General features: G+C 38.9%; 1 protein-coding gene and 1 pseudogene across 7 annotated transcripts in view; one reads left to right on the top strand and one right to left on the bottom strand.

The window, feature by feature from the left end:
* The window catches only part of Obsc (Obscurin), a 222500-nt gene that overhangs the window by 177486 nt on the left and 26078 nt on the right, over positions 1–18936 (top strand). The window lies entirely within an intron of this gene.
* Positions 7922–17923, bottom strand: LOC135708516 (uncharacterized; annotated as a pseudogene).

The raw sequence follows: 18936 nt of genomic DNA, 5'->3' as shown, positions 1-18936 counted from the left end.
AACTATTCTTCTAAAGTTCCCAAAGAATTATCTTCGGCATTTCATCCAAATTCCACACAGAATTCTCTTGGAGTAGTCCTGTAAATTCCCTGAAATGCTTCTCAGGATATACAAGGAATTCTTTGTTGCATTCTCTGAAAAAAATACTACTTGAATAGCAAAGAATTCCTTTAAAATTTAACCCAAAATTTCGTTGAAACTTTCCACAGATTTCTTTTGGAACTATTCTCAGAATTTCCAATGAATTCTTTTCAAAATTCCCTTTGGATTCTCCATCACCTCTTGAAATTCTACTTGAGAAGAACCATTGAGTTCTCCTTACAAATCCCTTCGAATGGTCCTCAAAATAACTTTACAATATTTGGCCAAACTAGGAATGGGCGATCTTGGATCGAAACACAAAAGATCGATTCTTTTGATTCGATTAATCGATTTTTTTGAATCGATCTCAAACACGTCAAAAATCGACTGGATCGATCCTTTTCATTCGATTTTTGTTTCGACCACAAAAAAATTTCATGGCTTTTGCATTTGCAATTTAATATTGATTTTTTTTTTGTTTTTCTTCACCTTTGCACATAACTTGCTTTGAACATCAATTCTGCAAACAACCAGTGTGACTGTTCAGTAGAAATATTTACTTCTTATGACATATTTCAGGTTCATCAGTCCTCTGCTATGTAAGAACTGAATCGCCATGGGGGAATATCGACAGAATTACAAAATTTCTTGCATCAGCCTGTTTTCCCACGTTCTGCCGATCCTTTTCAAGCATAGGAGAAAATCCGTAGTGAATATCGTAGTATACCCCATTGTTCGAGAGTATTTATCAAGAATGGTAACAAGTGTTCCGTCAGAGAGGCTATTCTCTAAAACTGGTCAAACCACACATAACCGATATCGGCTAAATGCAAACGCATGGCTCAATTAGCCTTTTTGGTATCCCTCTCGGATGAGTTTTGGAATATCTGAATTAAGTACTTTCCGTCCTTACCTGCTTTTACACTCCTACCATCTAATCGCTTTGATTTATATGTAAATCTTTCGTTTTTTAAATCGTTCATTTAATACCAATAAAATGCATATTATAGCCGGTTAAATCACTCACCTAATCAAGTATCCTGAGCAAAAACTTCCATATGTCAAATGAAATCAAAGTAGTCATTTACAATATTCTCATCATGCACAATGTATCTCAAAATTGATCGTACAGCTGTACCTAAATTTCAGAAAAACGGCTCTAAAAGCACAAGTTAAAAAGACATGTCTCTGATTTTTTGGCAGCTTAGTCAGCATACATTTATCAATTATTGGATCAGTATTAGGCATATTTGGTTTAGTTTTAAAAAAGTTAGAGCAATTTAAGAAAAACGCCTTTTTCTTGAACAACCTTATTTTCTTGACATAAAATGATCGTAACTTCTTGAAATTTTGCTCATTTTTTAGTCGTAATAAAGATCATTCATATGCCACTAATTTTACTAAAATTCGTCCACAAGGTAAAAAGTTAAAAATCGAGCGTTTTACTAAAACAAATCTAATTTCATACAGGCTATTCCAATAAAGTCCAAAACTATAGCGAAAAATCAATCAACGTATGTTCAACCATCAGCCACGATTAAGAAAAATACATCTATTCACCATGTTTCAAAAATTTGTCCGATCAATTTTGAGATACTCTGTATATATGTTACACTCAAATACTGCGTACGTACGTATATCAATCATCACACTACATGACCATTATAAGTCAAATGTCATAACAAGATAGTTTATGTAACGTAATATCAACTATAGACTAAACTTGGCGTTAATCTGGATCAACTTTCCTATGATCCGTTATATTTGAAACTTGTTTGTACCATTTTCATAATCGGTTCTTGCCTCAAGATCACCCAATGCTAGTCCAAACATCTCTTAAAATTTTCTTTGGAATTACCTTGGCATCCTCCTCAGAATTGTGGTGGAAATTTACTTTGAATCCTACTCATAATTCATAATTCACTCATGATGATGATGATGATGATGATGATGATGAGGAACTACCACTCACTGTAGCAAGACAACTGTCAGTAGACAGTGGACTGTCCACGCTGTTCAACTTGATCAAGTTTAATAACCTCTAATTGTACTCAACCTGCCATGAAGGGTCAAAAAGGGGTTCAGTAGGCAACAGCACCCACAAGCATTCACGGGATAGTTGAGAGTCTCCTTCCAACAACAGGATCATACAACCGGTAAAAAAAACAAGCCATCCAACATGAGGATGCCCCAATGAGTGGGGGGAAGAGCCCGCCCTCTATTCACGCAATATTAAAGGTAGAGAGTTGGCATTTAGACTCTCCCCATCCACCCTCCCGTACCCAGCTTAATGATTCATATTGTCATGGAATGAAAGTTAAGAGAAAAATAAAGGAAAGATATCGGGTGAGATGTTTCAAATGAATGCATGACATCACGATGATTTCAAAGAGCTCCTATAGATATACTGCACACTTAGAAATACCTAATCTTACACGTGACGGAATCCATCTTTGACATAAAGGATGAGACGTAAAAAAACATGGCATGTAAAATGAAGTGCTCCGAGACTGAACAGTTCGAAAGTACGTTTTTTGGGTCTATTATGACTCAATTTTATGTCAAAATTGACGCTCGTATATGTCAGCCTCAGAGCACCTAAATTAACATTATTTTTTTCTAAGTGTGTGCCGCTACTTCTTCAACTGGTTTTAAAAACTCTCACCTTTCCTTCCTCACACAGCATCGGAGATATCCGACACCCACGAAACTCATTTCATCTGTTCTAATTAGAGGGATCTCAGCAGAGAAAAAAAAGAACTACGATTACTTTTCATCATTAATCACTCGCGACATAATGGCTTGAGTTCACTTGTACACCGGCTGAATCAACTCGCGACCAACGCAGAAATTAGAAACGATAATTCCAGCGACCGAAAACAGATGCGTTTAATATAATTAGCCCAGTCTTAGAACCCAACAAATCAAAACCAATCAAATTTCAGAACGTATGTTATTACTGAAGGAAAATCCACTCCAGAATTAATTAGATCCATTAGTAATAGTGAATGACGAGGAAGATAAAGTTGGTTGAATTATAAAATGATTGATTGATATGAGAATTTCAAATTTCCCTGAGAATTCCAGGAGAATAAAATTAAAATTCCATGGAGATTCCCCGTTTTATAGGTTTTTCAAGTTAGAAGACACTCTGGAACTACCTTAGAATTCTATATATGAATACTTCTACTGCCATTCCTTAGGAATAGTCCGCAGCATTCTCTAATTAATCTCCCCATGGTATGTAGATAGTTCAGGTTTCTTCGGAATTATTATCGATGTTCTCTTGGAATTCCTGCCAGTATTTCTTTGGAGCTCTTGTCAAAATTTTCTCGAAATTGTGGTCATAAATCCCCTAGAATTGTAATTTAAATTGTACTCAGAGTTGCTATGACCATTTTGCTCAGAATTTCCTTTGAAATACTCCTGGAGATCAGCTCTTTTCATAATTACCTTGAAATTCTTCACGGAAGTCCTTGAGAATACATACCAGAATTCCCTATGTGTTCTCTACAGAATGACCTTAGAATCACGCTCATTAATTTAATGTTGTACCTCTTTGCCTTGTCGCCCTTGACGGCTGCCATTTTTTCAACCCCACTACGTCTCTGGTTCCATCACTTTGAGCAAACTGTAGTTTCCACTTCATATTTAACTCATGCAATGACATCGAAGAAGGGAAAAATAATGTCAACACGTAAAATGAAAGATAAACACGAGAATTTGCGTCATACGACCAACCAACAGTCATTAAATCGTCTTAATGCCTCTTGGGTTTGATTTCAAATTTAGCTCAATAAATATATTAAATCTCGCGACTAGATGCTTACCGCAGATGGCGACTTGAGTGTGAAACAATCGATATAACTGTTTCTGCACATCGGAGGTACATGACCGAATCGGTTACCATTCCATGCTATATCAACGGGTGAGTTTGGTAAAAGGAATGCTCGATCCGATTCGTACCTTTTTCGAAATTGTCTCTTGCTCGCTTTCTACATTCTATATACAATGTTAACACTACCATACTATAACGTTGATCCTCGTGTATTGCCAACTAATACCAAACTTGATTAACCGTTCTAATCGCCCGCGCGGTGTAAGACACGACCGCGCGTGCGTTCATCAGTATCACACCATTTGCCAGGCCATAAAATTAATCGAACATTCACGAATGACTAATTTCCACCGGCGAAAACAACGATCATTTCGATGGATATCCCAGCTAACCGCGAGGGAGACGATCGTCATCGTCGTTCCAAGGCGTAGAATTGTGCTACCAAATCAACATGACACAGATCATGCTCCCCCCCCCCGGTGCTGCTGATTCAATGTTTTCGTTTCCACACGATATGTGTGGGTGGTTGACTTTCTCACGCGTTGAACTTGGGTCGATTCCAGAGAGGGAGGAATATATATTTTTTGCTTCGTTCGTCGGTTGTTGTCTTCGCCACCGATCGTAGGAAAAACGCGTCACCTTGGTGTTGGGAAATTTTTCAAAGACAACCGCCCTCCTGCTGGCTCCTGACGACTACAGTGAGGGGGTGTGAGAAACTGGTCACACTTGACCGTCAATTTCTCACGCCGCGGGTAACATACATGTGGAGATATTTGTACCACAGTTTGTCCAAGGATAAACTATGGCCTAGTTTCTGAAATAGCGCTATCGCTATTGGGTTGACCTTAACAGTATTTTCATATGATTTTCAAAAAGTCGATTTGTTAGATGAATCGTAACAAGGAAGTGTAAGATTCTATTACAGATATGCATGAAAAGTATACATAATTTGTAACGTTTCACCGCATGAACAGATTCTGTAATGAAGGTTTTTTAAATAATTTTCTAATTTTAAATTTAGTTAAATTTTCGAACAAAGTTTGTTTCCTCAAATGCACTGAAATTAGAAAATCATTTCGTGAAGATTACGAATATATTCATCTGGAAAAACTAGTTTGCACGCTGCAGTCATTGTAAGAATCCGAACATTTGATTGACCTTTCGATATGATTTCAGTATTGATCACTATTCATTGATTGTACTTATTCGGATTCATTATTATTATTTTCTGGCATCCAGATCGAAATCACTGGACCAAAATTTCAATCAATCAAAGTCAGTTCGTTGACTCGCCTAGATCACGCGTTACGAAATGCGTACGAGTTGCGAAAACCACATTTCCGACCGCTCAAAGCGTTCGCACACTAGAAACAGACAGTATCATAAAACTGTCAAACACGTTTTTGCCCGACGAGAAATTCGTCGAACAAAAGATTTCTTCATGCACTGCGCTGGTGGTGGCTATTTCCCGAATCATACATCCTATCCTCCTCCCAGGCCAAACAAAATCTGATCTCATGGGATCGTTAATCTCAATATTGAATCTCGGGGCAACGCAAACGAACGGGTGGGGGTGGGGGTTTTGGTGCGGCAGGGAAGGGAAACGCAAAAACATCAGCTTTATTGACGGCAGATCTAATTTTAGTTCGCTCGCATTGCGAGAAGAAGAAAAAAACAACAGTTAATTAATATTGGACATAGGGTACTGCGGCTCTTAGGCCCATAGGCTGATTTGTGAATTATGTACATACGAATTTCGGTGCGCATTCAGCATAAATTTACATGACAGATAATTCATGTTGGTTGGAAATGCTATCTAACATGTCTGTAATTTTTGCCTGTAGATTTGAATTTTTTGCCTGTAGATTTGAAGACATACTTCAAATCTCCGCGTACATCGTACGGGTTAGGCAAAGAGTGTGCGTTTGACTTGCACTGTCGCATTAATGGCCCTTCGCTCATTTTCAACTTCTATTCAATTTTCATACTGCCGTACTCTAACGAAACTATCTACCTACCCTCTTCTAAGACCATTCTCTAGCTAATAAATTATCACACTAAAGCTTCATGTTAGATAGCATTTCCAACCAACATCGCATTTGAGATTCAGCTCGACGAAATCAGAAAATGTCGGGGCTGTTCATAAACTACGCCTAGAGGGAGGGGGGTTGGCGAGTGTCTACGGTCCTTAAAAATCTCTGAAAATGTGTATGCAAAATTTTCCCTCTTCTCCGCTGTCTAAAACCTGAAAAACTTTTCTATTTAGTTTATGAACAACCCCTCGGAGTGTTTTTTGTCTACAGGTTGTCAGGTCAGGTACTAGGTTGCCAAAAATGTATGGGGAAAAATTACCATTGGAATTTTATCGATGGACCATACACAAAATGTTTATTGCCTCGAAAAAAGATCCAATTCAAAATTTTACCTCAATCGGATACGATTTAGGGGTTGTTGTTGTTGTTGTTCTTTATTAGCGACCGTTTAACCATTTGGTCATTCGGGTCGTTTTTGATAAATTACAGTTTAGCTTAAAAATTAGTATTTGAATTTATCACTTCTTAACCTATTCCCGGTTGCCTTCTTGGATCTGGTCATGGTCGGGTCTTCCTTAATTAAACGTTGAGGACTGCCACAGATTTCTTCCATTGTTTCCTTAGTATGTTGATGATACCGATGATTAGCTGGATTGACACTATGACGAGGATAAGTGAGAGCTTCCAGTTGTGGTCTTCTAGGTATCCCGTGTGGACTTCTTGATTCGCGATTATGGTGACGTCCTGGTCACCGTTTTGGGTGGTATCTTTGCTGTCTGCGTTTCCCATTGTATGAGTGCTGGATGTATGGTTGTACTGTAGTTGAACCGTGGATGATTGAATATAACTGTTGCTTGATTGCCATTTATCTGCTTTATAAGTATTGCATTTTGCTGACAGGTCTCTTTGGTGGTGAATTTTGTTGCGTTCTTTTTGTGTTGATACAGCATAGGTTCGATGTTGATTGTGGTTGTTTATATTAGCGTATGGATTTTGCTATCCTTCAAGAACTTGATTGTTTTTTCTATGGAATGTGCATCGTCTCCTAGTATTTCATGTAAAGAGGAGCCCAGGTGATTGGTTTTTCTTTCTGCGTCGTAGCGGGGACAATCGATTAATATATGCTGAACGGTAATTGGTATTCCACAAGATAGACATATTTCCGGGTCTTCTTTTCTTGCAAGGTGGCCATGAGTTAATTTGGTATGTCCAATTCTTAGCCTTGTTATGATTCGGCTTGCATATCGATCTTTATTGTATGAGGTGCTCCATTCCGAAATGGTGTTCTTGATTTGCCTGAGCTTGCTGTTGTTCATGAACCATTTGTTTTGCCAAGCTTGGTTTATATGTTCGTCAACCATTCGTTTGAAATCTGCGAATAGTGTGTAAATGTCGATTGGGGATTTGCACATAGCCCCATGTTTTGCCAGGTCGTCTGCTTTCTCGTTGCCCGTGATGTTGACGTGAGCTGGGACCTAACAAAGTTCAACGTTTCTAGCCATTTCAGCTGAGCATAGAGTAAGGTCAATACATGTAGATGCGTTTTCCGAATGTATGAAAGTTGGGCTGCCGTCATTCAGCAGCATAAGCTCTTGTTCCTGTATTATTTCGGCGATCATTTTTCCTCTGCAATCATCTCTATTTGATCCCCATAGACTATGGTGAGCGTTGAAGTCTCCCGATATAATAAATGGCTTGGGGATAAGGTTAATTATGTTGTCAAGTTCTTTTTTGTTAACTATCTGATTTGGTGACAGATATATGCTGCAAAGAGTCATTTTTCGAGGAAGGTTGATTTTTATAGCTATTGCTTCAAGACTTGTGTTAAGTTGAATTTTTGAGTATTTTATTCCATGTTTGATTGCAATAGCTACTCCACCTTGTCCTGAAGGACGGTGGCAGAATAAGATATCGTAACCAGGAATTGAGTGTTCGTTTGACCTGTTAGTTGTTGTTTCTTGTAGACTGATTAGAGATGGCTTGTACTCATTAATCAATATCCGTAATTCTGCGTCTTGTTTTCTGACGCCATTACAATTCCATTGAATAATTTCGGTTGATTTTCGGTTTGCTGTTGGATCCATTCTAGTTGTTTTGATGACGATTATTGGGTTTAGGGTTGCATCTCATCATCGCCACCCTCTTGAGAGCTGACATCCGATTCTGAGTTAACGTACTCAACCGTTTCACATTTTTTCATCTTATCGTTACCTTTCTTTTTCCTTGGGGGAGATTCGATGGGATTGCCTTGGCTCCTGGTGTGTTTTCCTGATGGTTTGTATCCGTAGAGTTTCAGTGTGTTCTCCAGTTTGGAATAATTCTCTTTGAGAATTTCGAGCTCCTTTACTGCCGTTTTTCTTTTTTCTTTTTCTTCTCTGTAGGCATTAACTGCCTTGATGAATCCTGATGAATGTGGGCGTCTTAGTGGAATACCTGTATAATGAGAGAGAGAAGGATTAGTATTTTCCATTTAATTCCACTACTTTATTTGCTTATCCTTGACAGATACGCGTATTTCGTCTACAATGTGCAGACTTCTTCAGTGTCTTGTACTAATACTCGACAAGTCGAGTATTAGTACAAGACACTGAAGAAGTCTGCACATTGTAGACGAAATACGCGTATCTGTCAAGGATAAGCAAATAAAGTAGTGGAATTAAATGGAAAATACTAATCCTTCTCTCTCTCATTATATTAACTGCCTGTTCAAACTGGTTTTGCATTTCCATGAGCTTATTTTCCATCTCCTTCATTTTTGTTCGAACTGTTTCTGCAGATCTAACCTAAGTGCTTCCGCGTAGGATTTCTTTTCTTCATTTAATTGTTTGATCTTCTCATCAAATTGTTGGGTTAATGCACTTTTAATGGAATCTGAATACGTGATTTTATTTTCGCTTTCCACTATTTTTCTAGCTTCTCAAAAGTTAATATTTCTGTCCACTTTCACTTTGGTGATAGCTACTTTTTGACGTAGGACTACGTCTTTCGGGAAGATGGGGGTACACTTTATGAAAACCGAAAAATTAATTTATGAAATATTTTGAACGTTAATAACTTAGCTGCACCTGGACCAATTTCAAAAAATGTATCACCAATCGATCAGAAACATTTCTACGCATCGATAAAAATGCTTTTGACTGTTGATTTTCAAATTGCTTCAAAAGCTTCAAATAACTAGCAAATCCACCAATTACGTACATGCCTGTGCTGCTTCCCCAACACAGTCATCAGATAATGGTTCCTAGATGAAACAAGTCGAAATGACATTCGCCTCCGATCTTCGGGCGTGTACGAATAGGGAGGATGCACTAGCAGAACATTTTGTTGCCAATGCAGTACAACACGTCCCAAAAGACCACACAAAATGCTCTCCGTTTTTTTCCTTGGATTTGTTTTCTGTCGATCTTGTTTTCCGTGCTGAGCACCAATGCTATCCACACCTGGACCCTACCTATCGACCCATCAACTCATGAACCGGGGACCATCGGCTTTACTTCCCGAAGGCGTGATCAGAGATGTTATGCCTCTAAACATCTCGGCGGCCCCGACTGGGATTGAACCCAGGTATTACGCTAACCTGAGAGAGAGGTAGTTACGCTTACCACTACACCACCGGCGCCGCTGCTCTCCAGAGTTGTAATCCTGTAACCAAACTTGGAAGCAGGGGATACTCTATATACATTCTATTCTAACTCTTTTCTGAAATGACTTCTAACTTTTCAGGGCCACCAATGTTACGTTAGTGATAAGTTTTAACCTCCGAAACCATACAGAGTGCGTCCCTGTCGCTTAAGAGCGTTTACGACATCCATGGCTGTGACGGTTTTACGCTTGGCGTGTTCAGTACAGGTGACGGCATCATGGATCATAATTGCTAGGAACACCTTCAGCACACCTCGGGTTTTCTCGTAGATCAGACCGGAGATACACTTGACACCACCACGTCGAGCCAGACGACGGATGGCAGGATGTTATCACGCAGAATTTCCCAATATCGAAAAAGCTGCATCATCATGACTGTATGTAGCTAGAAAATATGGTACCGGCAGAGCTGGTTGTCTATATAACAGGTTGCTAATTACGCTTTTGGCTTAGTTTCGATTCACCTGTTCAACGACAAACATCAAGCAACAATGACTGGTCGTGGCAAGGGAGGCAAAGATCTTGAAAAAGAAGGCGCCAAGCGTCATTGGAAGGTTCTGCATGATAACATCCAGGGTATTACCAAGCCTGCCATCCGTCCTTTGGCTCGACGTGGTGGTGTCAAGCGTATTTCTGGTCTGATCTACGAAGAAACTCGAGGTGTGCTGAAGGTGTTCCTAGAAAAATCCGTGATGCCGTCACTCACACTGAACACGCCAAACGCAAAACCGTCACGGCCATGGATGTCGTCTACAACAGGGACGCACTTTGTACGGTTTCGGAGGTTAAAACTTATCACCAACGTAACAAAACAGCCATTTTAAGGGCCACCAAGTTCATTTCAGAAAAGAGTTAGAATATAATTCATATAGAGTAACCCATGATTCACTAAATACATCAAAATGATACAAAAATCAAATCATTTGTTAGGGAAATAAATTATGTTCTATTTGTAGTCTTATCGGTGCGTTCAAGTTATTCGGTTTCACTTTCATAAACTGAGAAACCCTCATCGTATGCATTCTCTTGCTGCGTTACATCTTCGAAATCGTCCGAACCGTTAAATAATACATAGTACAGAGAGTATAGACTTAAAGTACAGAGAGTACAAAAGGAGGGGAGCCAGTGTCGCTACTTGATAGCAGACTCCTCTGTGTACTTTACCGAAGTGTTCAAAATGAAAGGCAATCAAAATTTCATTTGTTACATGCATGAGGCATGTAACAAAAAATAGTGTTGGTGAGTTCTTTGGCGTGAATATTCCAGAAAAGTTCAGTATTTTGCTATAAGCAAATGCAAAACAAATAAATTTATTGGCAGATTTGGGCAAATTTTGACCTGTTTCATGCTACCGGAAGGAATGCTGGTCACAAATGCCGTACCAAACTGATCTCCTGCGCAAGTGATATATATAAACGCGAATAAACAAGAGGTCCAGTGATTATAGCAAAGCTTGCCATAAAGAAATCATCTCAGTTCAGGGCCATCACAACTTTCTACAAAAGAGTTGAGTTATGAAATTCACTTAATTCCAAAATAATATCCGAAACAACAAACTAGAAAATCGAACAAAAATTTCGTAGTCTTACGTCAACAATGCGGTCGTGTCTTGTAAACCACCCTCCAACTTTTTCTTGAATGCTGGGCACCCTTTGAAGAATGCTCCATGAGAATCACCACAGTTAACACATTTTTCTGCATTTTCACAGATTTCATGGAATGCCTCACCGCATTTGTTACACTTTTTTTCACTGTTACAGTTTTTTCCGATATGCCCGAACTTATAGCACACGAAGCACCTCAAAGGGTTCGGATACCACGGTCTTGTTTCCAACAGAATGTACCCAATTTTTACTTCTTTAGGTGGAACCGTACCCTTGACAGTGAGGACAAAAATTCCAGTGGGAATTTTGTTCTCATCGCGTCCTTTCATATTCTGCCGAACTTCAGTTATTCCTATTTTCAATAGGTCTTCGAGTAAGTCTTGGTCACTGTCAAACCACAAAAACCACTACTTTGCAAGAGTTAAGAGTTTTGTGCTCGTACACTTTGGTGGAAATTCCTTGAGCCAGCTTTTCGATTTTAGCCAGGTTTCTGGCCTGGCTTTCACTTTTAACGTGGACGAGAATTTTCCCGTCTTTCGTTTTTTTTTTTTGCGCTTGCTACTTCCCCGCAGTAAGCTTTAATTGTTTTATCGACGAGAATCGGAGAGACTCCGTGGAAGGATTTACCCTCCTCTCCCCTTTCCATCACTAAAATCTTTCCACCTAGAATTATTCATCTGGTAAATTTAAACCACTGCGTTAGGTGAACAAATTGCACACCGGGTTTATTGACACTCGCGATTTAATGACTTATCACTTTGGCCGTTCGACCGCGCGTGTAATGTGACACCACTCGAGGGTATTTAATTGAACACAAGCGAATTAAAAACAGCGACTGTACTGAATCGTGGTCAAGCTAATACTGGACTTAGGGGTGCGGCAAACTACTTTCATCTGAAAAATCACTCAAGGTTGGGAATCTATGACAAAAGGTCAAAAGACAAACGGTCGAAAGATAAAAGGTCGAAAGACAAACGGTCGAAAGATAAAAGGTTGAAGGACAAAAGTTTGAAAGGACAAAAGGTTTAATGTACAAAAAGTCGAATTGAACTTAGAGGGACAAAAGGTCGAATCGAACTCAGAGGGACAAAGGTCGAATGGAACTTAGAGGGAGAAAAGGTCGAATTGAACTTAGAGGGACAAAAGTCGAATGAACAAAAGATCGAATGGACAAAAGGTCGCAGGGACAAAAGGTCTAATGGACAAAATGTCAAATTGAACTTAGAGGAACAAAAGGTCGAATTGAACTTAGAGGGACAAAGGATGAATGGACAAAAGGTCTAATTGAACTTAGATCTAATCTTATCTAATCTAATCTAATCTAATAAAAAAAGGAACCAATACTAGAAAGCATCCTGGAAACTAATTAGGTTAGATAACGCCTAATCATTTTTCTTTTTTTTTTTTTAACTCTTTATTTGTTTCAAATTCATAATAAATTACATTTCATTTTTAACCTAGGTGCTCCAGTTACTGCAGTAACGTACCAGCCTTAATTGTTATGATATATATCTAAGTGTTTTTACATTGTTCATGTCTTGGCAATTAAGTATTTTAAACAGGTTTTTTAACCTGCATGTCAGTATAACAATTGATATCTTAAAACTAAAAACTAAAACTAAATCTTATCTAAGTATAAAGGGAATTAATCGTTGCAATTGAGGATTGCAACGATTTTTGCCTGAAATTATTAATTATTTTGTTGGACATTTGTCCTAAAGTCTCAACATTCGAAATTCTATGTACCTCGGTAGTACTGTACCAGGGAGGCAACTTCAAAATCATTTTCAGAACTTTGTTCTGAATCCTTTGAAGTGCTTTTTTCCTGGTAGTGCAACAACAAGACCATATTGGCACAGCGTAAAGCATGGCCGGTCTAAAAACTTGTTTAAATATTAGAAGTTTATTCGTCAGGCAAAGTTTGGATTTCCTGTTTATAAGAGGATACAAACATTTTATATATTTGTTACATTTATCTTTAAAAGTTAATTTTTGGTCAAGAACTAATCCAAGATATTTCACTTGGTTTAACCAGGAAATTGGAACTCCGTTCATAGTGACTATGTGACTACTACTAGGTTTCAAAAACGAAGCTCTAGGCTTATGTGGAAATATTATAAGTTGAGTTTTGGAAGCGTTGGGAGAAATCTTCCATTTTTGTAAATAAGAAGAGAAAATATCTAAACTTTGCTGCAGTCTGCTGCAAATAACACGAAGACTTCTTCCTTTAGCGGAAATGCCTGTGTCATCAGCGAACAAAGATTTGTGGCAACCCTGAGGCAAATCAGGGAGGTCCGAAGTGAAAATGTTATACAATATAGGCCCAAGAATGCTACCCTGAGGAACTCCTGCTCTAACAGGTAGTCGATTAGATTTGGAATTTTGATAATTTACCTGCAGAGTTCTGTCAGTTAAATAATTTTGAACTAATTTCATAATGTAAAGTGGAAAATTAAACTTTTTCAATTTAGCAATCAAACCTTCATGCCAAACACTGTCGAATGCTTTTTTCTATGTCTAGAAGAGCAACTCCAGTTGAGTGGCCTTCAGATTTGTTTGAACGAATTAAATTGGTAACTCTTAAGAGTTGATGAGTAGTTGAATGCCCATGGCGAAATCCAAACTGCTCATCTGCAAAAATTGAGTTCGTATTGATGTGAAGCATCATTCTATTCAAAATTATCTTTTCAAAAAGTTTACTTATTGAAGAAAGCAAACTTATTGGGCGGTAGCTAGAAGCTTCAGCTGGATTTTTATCCGGTTTCAAAATTGGAACAACTTTTGCATTTTTCCATTTATCAGAAAAGTATGCCAAATGGAAACATCTGTTAAATAATTTTACCAAGAAAGACAAGGTACTCTCTGGGAGTTTTTTGATGAGGATATAGAAAATTCCATCATCACCTGGAGCTTTCATATTTTGAAACTTTTTAGTTATAGACCTTACTTCGTCCAAATCAGTCCCCCAGGAATCATCAAAAATATTTTCCCGAGAGAAAATATTCAGAAAATCCCGAGCAACCTGATTCTCAATAGGACTAGTAAGACCCAAACTGAAATTATGGGAACTCTCGAATTGCTTAGCAAGTTTCTGAGCTTTTTCCAAATTTGTGATCAAAATTTTACCACCTTCTTTAAGCGCTGGAATAGGCTTTTGAGGGTTTGGAACTCGGGTCTAATTTAGAAATATTATTTTCAAAAGTTTTGTTCCTCAGGGCAGAGAATCGCTTTTTAATTTGTTTTTGCAAATCCCGCCAGATAACCTTCATGGCAGGATCGCGTGTTCTTTGATATTGTCTCCTACGGACATTTTGAAGACGGATCAAGAGCTGAAGATCGTCGTCTATTATAATTGAATCGAATTTAACCTCGCATTTTGGTACTGAGGCAGCTCTTGCTGCAACTATAGAAGTAGTCAGAGATTCAAGAGCATCATTAATTTCATCTTTGGTTTGCAAAGGAATGTTTGGATCGAAGTTATATTCCATAAATGATCGATTCTGCTCCCAATCAGCTCTATGGTAATTGAAAGTAGAGCTGTTGGGGATTACACATTATTTCTTGGGATATTTCAAAAGTTACTGGAAGGTGATCAGAACCGAAGTCAGCATGGGTAACCAGTTGGCTACAAAGTTGACATGAATCAGTTAAGACCAAATCAATAGTGGAGGGATTTCTTGCAGAAGAAAAGCATGTTGGGCTGTTATTGAATAGTGTAATAACCTGCAGAACAATCATCAAACAGAATATTACCATTGGAATTGCTTTGAGCATTATTCCATGAGCGGTGTTTTGCATTAAAATCACCAATAATGAAGAATTTAGACCTATGACGGGTAAGTTTCTGGAGGTCACCCTTGAGAAAATTCTTTTTCTGGCCTACGCATTGGAATGGCAAATAGGCAGCTATATACGTAAGTAATAATCATTTTTCTTGTCAACATTGATGTTTGCAGCATATCTGATATATGACACAAACTTAAAAACGGCCAGGCCTACTGCGTTGCATTAGCCGCAAAGATGATTCTGTGCAATGATTCGAGTTTAAATAAATATATTTAAACAGCGATGAATTTCGTGATTCTACAGGGGTGGAAGGATGCGTGGACATACCGTACCAAACACTCCGAGTTATGTAAGAGTGAATTTAACAATCATATGTGATGTAATGAATGGTTTATATAATACAGTATAATTGAAGGATGTCACCAAATGCCTCCCAATGTTCCCAAAATTCCCAATTTATAAATAAAAATGGAATGATCTGACTGTGATCATCAAGTTTTCCGAACTTCTCTATTGCAGGATTTTCTTCAGTAGCCCTTTAGCTGGGGTACACGACGTTAGGCATACGGTTGTAAGGCATACGGACGTTAGGCATAATTAACGATAGGCATAATGGACGTTAGGCATAACCTACCCAATGAATTCCAGAAGGATGATAATGGGGACCGTCTATTGATTGCTGACTTCGGTGACAATAATGAAAGAGCCTTAGTTTTTGGAACTCATGAAAATTTGCGACGTCTTGGAGAGGCAAAGTATTGGGTTACAGATGGTACGTTTGCCACAGTTCCTTGTTTGTTTCGGCAACTCGTCACTGTTCATGGAAGTATCGCTCCCTCACATCAGCAGACGGTTCCGCTAGTTTTCATTCTGATGACAACAAAAACAGAATCGTTGTATCGAAAAGTATGGCAGGAAATCCTGAAAGCAGCAGGTATTTTTTTTTTTGTTATTGAATGAAAAACCACAGAATTCACCATTCTTCATTTAATGAGCTGTTCTTTGGCATCATATTTTATTCAACCTTAGCTGTTTTTTTTGTTATCGAATGAAAAATCACAGAATTCACCATTCTTTATTTCATGAGCTGTTCTTTGAGGAAAACCTTTTCTTCTTTGACAATTGCAATATGTGTGTAAGAATATATTACAACAAATGTGTGATTTTTTTTTATTTCTAGATGCGATTGATTTCAAGATATAGTTCAAAAATATGCTGAGTTTTCATTGCCAGATTACTTAATCGCTATCGCTACTAATCTTGGATCTAAGTAAATATGTAGCTACGTCACTTATGATATGATAAAAAATGGATTCCAAACTGTGCTTATTAAATAAACTATGTTTGTTTAACTTGTATCATTTTTTATTCAACGCTTAGCCTAATTTAAGCATTGTTTACCATGCTCGAAACAGGTTTCTAGAGCTGCACAGCAGCAAGGTATTTTATGCCTAACGTATATTATGCCTAACGTCCATTATGCCTAACGTCCGTATATATAACGTCCGTATGCCTAACGTATTGATCCTTAATGGGGTACACTCCTTTAGCTGCTGTCTGTTGTCCTCCGCCAGACGCTTCGTCTTCACGCCGTTTACGGATCTTCGTTCTCTTCTGTTTTTTTCTTACCGCGTTTGCCAATCAACATTAACGGTAGTTCAACCACCTATTTTCATTTTAACCACACAAAAAATCATTTCGCGGCTTGCAAAACGACCCGAAGGATCAAGGAATTTGTCATGTCGTAACGATGTTTTTCACAGATCACACTTTTCATACCGGCCTTAAAGGAAAATGTTCGTTTGAACTTTATGCAAAAGATTGATAGCGCAAGAAATCCGAACCGTCCGCTAGCAGAGCCTACTTCGATCGACTGGAACAAACCTTCTGAAAAAAACTCCAGGAAAAGGATGCAAGAATCAAGGCGCTTGAAAACAGCAACCGAACTGAAATCACTGGCCAAAGGTCTAATTGAACTTAGAGAGACAAAAGGCCGAATCGAACCCTTGAATTTATGAACAATAACAGAACTTGCCTGGAGCGGAGGCCTCCTGGCCTCCGCGGGTGCCTCAGGCACCGACGATTAAATCAATCGATCCAGGCTCGAAAAATGTGGGATCCGCTAGCATTAGGTGCTCTGGGATTGCTAGTTGCTGCACATTTACGTATTCGGTGGGTATGTCAGAAGTTAGCTTGGGCAGAACGTGCAACTGAATATTCTCCGAATAAGGAGATATTTTGAGCGATCGTGGCATTACGTTTGCGCTCACCATTCTTGTCGAATTCGTAGAAGATCCCAGGCAAATGCATAGTTTGCTGACGTCATTTCCAGTGTTCCAACCTCCTGCAATGCTTCGCCTACTAGTGATGATCGCAAGTAGCTAAACTTATCCATGTCAGACAGCTGACGGTTACGGTGGATTTAAGCTTTGGAACATGTCACGAAATGTTACCCATTCTCGAAGATGACCTCCAAAGCTAGGCAATCGTAGTTCTGGGAGTTTCACTGTTGATGTCGGATTAGCTACTTGTTGCGAAGCAATTACCAGAGGGTTTGTAGATGATGTTCCCGGGTTCAGCTCTCCTTTGAGGGATAACAACGACGATCGCAGTTCACAGTAGACGTCCTCGGTTTCTTGAATTACTTCTGCACTTTCTTGACAACGCCGCTCGGACAACACTTCCAATCGAGTAGTTCTTTCCTCGACACTTTCCTTGGACTCCGTTACGCTTTTTTCGTCAATACCTTCCGAAACTACTTCGATTTTTCTTCGAATCTCATAGAATTTAGTTAAGGCTACCTCCAACATCTCCAGTCTGGTATCAATGTGCACATAGTGCCTCTCCTTCTTGTACCTGTCAACGAAACGCCTTACGCCATCGAAAGTGTTCTGCAAATATCGCGCTTGGCGCTTTAGGTCCTTTAACTCACTTGCCATCTTCACTTGATCACTTTACAACAATAGATTTTCTAGCACTCTCTGATTTTCAGTTCAAACCACATATATAAATTAATTCAATTTACTATTAGGTTCTTAATTAAATCAAAGTCACACAACTGCGATTGATTCTATCAATCAGTAATAGAACAATGTATTTAGTCACTTTCACTCAATGTCAGCACTTTTCTACCGTAGCGAGCGAACAACAAGCCAGAAAAACGCCAGCAGAAACCAAGACCGTCAATCGAGAGAACACATGGACTAGATTCCCGGAAGAAAATCGCATGCAATGAATAAACAATTGAATAGCATTTCAACAAACCATCCTTTATTTATCAAGAACCCACAGTTCAATCAGTGCACATCTCATGCATGATGCCACCACAGATTTTATAACTCACGTAATTGTACTTCCCTCTTGCCTAATCCAAGTCCGTTCTGCATTTCCTGGTTCACTTCAGTTTTCCTTCTTGGGTGGGGTTAACGACAGGTCAATGCTCCTTCCCTCGCCGACAGCCGCATAGAATCACGATGGCCGGTTTCTATTCTCCACTATACTGTTCTTCGATGGCGGGTACCTTTCACCAATTTACAATGGCCGGTACCAACGCCACTATTCACTTTTGTCCTGCACTACGCGACACAGTTCAACAGTCTAACGCGGTTCACAATCCGATATTCTCAGGTTTTTCTAGCTCCAACGGTCCACCGGTCCGTAATCCGGTTCGAAGGACCAAAATGTTCTTACCGGTACCGTTGGAATATCCCTGGATTCGGAATTTGGAGGAATTCACTATAAAACACACGTTGGATATGTGAACCGAACAAAAGAAAACTTGATCTTTATTTAGCTCGATAAGGTTTTTGAAAGACAACTTTATTCGAGGTGAATGCGCGCACGATCAATATCTAACTAACTGCCCTGTGTATATAAAACGATACACAAGGGTCAGTGTGGTGAATATAAACTCGCGAATTATACCGATCTCGGTAGATCGGGCCTAACAGTA

Source organism: Ochlerotatus camptorhynchus, unplaced genomic scaffold (assembly GCF_037179485.1).
Source record: "Ochlerotatus camptorhynchus isolate MF236.1 unplaced genomic scaffold, CSIRO-AGI_Acam_v1.1 ptg000330l, whole genome shotgun sequence".
Taxonomy (NCBI): Eukaryota; Metazoa; Arthropoda; class Insecta; order Diptera; family Culicidae; genus Ochlerotatus; species Ochlerotatus camptorhynchus.
Note: the sequence above shows the minus strand (reverse complement) of the source record. Positions and strands in the feature narration are given on the sequence as shown.